The following is a 3603-nucleotide window of genomic DNA, read 5'->3' on the forward strand; positions in this document are numbered from 1 at the left end:
GTGGGTGAATGCCCACTTCATCAGTCTTGCGTCTGATGAAGTGGGCATTCACCCACGAAAGCTTATGCTCCAAGACTTCTGTTAGTCTTAAAGGTGCCACAGGACCCTCTGTTGCTTTTTATAGATTCAGACTAACACGGCTACCCCTCTGATACCATCCCCCCTACTGTTACGCACACCTTCTTGTCAACTGTTTGAAATGGGCCATCCTGATTATCACTACAAATTTTTTTTCTCCTGCTGATAGCCCACCGTAATTGATTTGTCTCGTTAGAGTTTGTATGGCAACCCCATCTTTTCATGTTCTCTATATATATCTTCCTACTGTATTTTCCACTGCATGCATCCGATGAAGTGGGTTTTAGCCCACGAAAGCTTATGGTCAAATAAATTTGTTAGTCTGTAAGGTGCCACAAGTACTCCTACTTCTTTTTGCTGATGCAGACTAACACGGCTGCTACTCTGAAACCTGTTGTGATATGCTAATATCAGTGACTTGGGTCCCCCTCGAGAAGGGGAAACTTTTAAAGTGATATGGACTGGGTGGAGTTTTTGAGGAGCCCTGTGTGAGAGGGAAACTGAGGCAGGGTTCTGCAAAGCCGCCCCTGGCTGTGAAGGGTTTTTCGGAAAGTAGTGGCCTGCTATTCTTTCCTCCCCCATGAAAAAAGGGAATTATAGGAGAAAAACCCATAAAAATAGAAACTGAAAATTAAAAATGTTCACTCTTCTTCCAGTTCATTCAAATTGCAATGTAATGGTTTTCGTTTCAAACTGGTCCGTCAAAATTTCTGTGAAAACATTCACATTGTGTGAAGAAATACTACTACTTTTGTTTTAAACCTGCTACCTATTCATTTTAACCTGCTGCCTATTAATATGGCTTTTGAACCTCCTGGCACTTGTAGGTTTAAAATCTTAACCTTAATGTTGAATGAATACAGACTTTTATTCTTCCTCTGTGGTGACAGATGTGGCTATTGGTGTATTCCATGAGATTCATGTCCCCTATGGTTAGACCACTAAGGGCTGAATATTTTTACCCTTGAGAGAGGCAAAGCCATTATGGGAGTGGGACATGGCATTAAGCCCCAGACTTGGTGGTGTTCCTTCTGCTCAAAGGTGGACATTTCCACCTTGGTGCCCCTCTGCTGCAAAGCTGCGTGTTGCTGGCAGAGGAAATCTGGGTAGGTGTCCTTGTCCCAGCCCATCAATGGTGCTTCCAAATCCGCAGGAAGGGTCACCACCCAACTACAGGTCTTCCCCCAGCCAATGAGTCCTCTGCCTCCTTAGCACGGCCTGTGCTTGTGATGCTTTGGGATTCCACCCAGTCCACTTAGGACTTCCCACCATCTGCCCTGTAACCTTGGGTGTGTCTGTGCTGTGTAGCTTCGGTCAGAGCCCTGGCACCTGCAGCCGGATCACAGCACCATGACCTCCCACCAGCCTGGCTACTCCTGGCTGGGGAACACCAGAAGCCCCTCTCGCTGTAGCACTACAAATCCTTATCAAATTTGCTGCTCCATTAAAGAGACAGTACAGAGCACCAACCTGTTAGTTAAGCTGAGGATTTCACTCTTCGGCATGTAATGCTGCACTGCCATGGTTGTGTAATGAAACAGGATTAAGTTTAGCCCCAAAGAACAGATATGTAAGCGATACCAAGTAGAAGGATTTGGGATAGAAAAGGTTATAAACACAAGTGAAAATACGCTGATCAGACTAAAAGCTGACTTTACAGACTAGAGTAATCGTCTCACCACAGTCAGTCTTCAGCATGGCTGGCCAGTCTTTGGCCAGGACCCAACGCAGTGCTCAAAGTGGTTGGCTTCTTTGTCTCCTGAAGCGATGGATGACAAAATGGTGCCCTCTGCTTATATCCTGAAAGAGACTCTCTGTGTTCAAAGCAGGCAGCCCTCCTGGAGCTCAGCTTGCTGTCTCTGCCTGGCAGTTGACACCACCTTACCTTTCACTGTCTCCTCCCCCATCATAATAGTTAAGAGGCTTCCTCCCCCGCTTGCTAGTTAGATGGCTTTGTGTACTTTCATTGTCTCTCCTTGCTCAATTTACATTGCAGATACATTCAAGCAGGCGGGAACTTCCTTCCTTGTCTAGGGCATGTGACCAGCCCTGCCTGCCAAACACCCTTTAAGGATTATTTCCAGCACATAGTTGTAACTTTTCATCCATCACCCGTCCATACACCATATCATAATATTAATGACCCGCATGTTACCAGTTCGCATAGGACACCTTACATGATCCCTTTTAGCTACCGATTATAACAACAGTGAGTTGGCATACACTGAGCTGGTGTGGCCCCCTGAGACTCCCTGCTAGATACTGGGGAGTCCCTTGCCCTCTGGCATTGGGGTACTCTTAAGGTCACAATACTGATTGGTTCAGAGAGCAAGAGATGGGCACCCACTGATGGTCATGCTCAAGTACACTGTCTTTCTTTCCCTCTTTAATCCTTCCTCCTCCATCCTTCTTCCCCTTACCACCTACTTCATCTTGCTCTCCTCCTTTTCCTGTTGGGTCATCTATCTTCTCCCTTTTGTAATTCAACCCACATGCTCTACACCTTCCTCAGCATGATCTTTCTCCTTGTCTCACCTGCAGGCACTGCCTTTCTTTGTCACCCCCTCCTGTACCCACACTTTCTCTCTTGTGTATATACATAGCCCCTCTTTAAGCTCTCCGTACTGTGGGCTATGCCACAACTGAGTTCCTCCTCCTCAAGGGTTAATACGAATGAGGTTAAAGTGAATGTGAACATATGTAACTCCCAAAGATTTTGCTCTGTATTATTTATAGGCTGATATAAATAATATTAGGTATAGTGATGATTGTGTAAAAAAGACATTCCCTAGCCCTTGAATTAATTAGCTAATGCAGAGCTGAAGGTTGTCCAGCAGACACACAGATACAATATCTTTACCAAAATTAAAGAGCCTGGGATATGTTCATTCAAATTTATTTACAATAAGTAATCACTCTCTTGTTTTAATACTTCAGCTGTAAAGTTGTCAATTTCTTTGGAAAATATCTGGGGTCAATCCAAGGCTAGTAATTATTTTCTTTCATATTAATTGATGAATTGTTGGCCAGGGTTATTAACTGGTTGATGGCTTTTATTTCTTTTTTTGTGATTAATTCATTTGTTCTTATTCATTCTTTCAGTCACTCACTCACGTTTGTTTAAATTTCTTCATATACGCCATCAAAGTCCTTGGTGGTACGTCTGCACTCTTTACCAAAACAAAGTAAGCAGTGCCCTTGAATATATCAAGATACCTAGTATATGAAAAGTCTCAACATGCAATTGCATTAAGCACTGCTGTTTATCTGTAGTGTTTGCCAGTCCTTAACATCTACCCTCCTACCTAATCATTCACTCACTTCATTCCCAAACCTCAAAGTGCCCTGATTTTTTCCCCTTGACTCTAAGGCCCATTTCCGGGCAGTATAGAGGAGTATTAAAGTTGCCTTAAATATATATTTACATTCAATTTAAGGCCATTTCATACTGCCAAAGCCATGTAAAAGGGGGGCATTAATGCAAATGGGAAGAGTCCCAAAATGTTAAAAATCATGGTCATTTTA

Source organism: Terrapene carolina, unplaced genomic scaffold, assembly GCF_002925995.2.
Source record: "Terrapene carolina triunguis isolate 2854851 unplaced genomic scaffold, T_m_triunguis-2.0 Scaffold136, whole genome shotgun sequence".
Taxonomy (NCBI): Eukaryota; Metazoa; Chordata; order Testudines; family Emydidae; genus Terrapene; species Terrapene triunguis.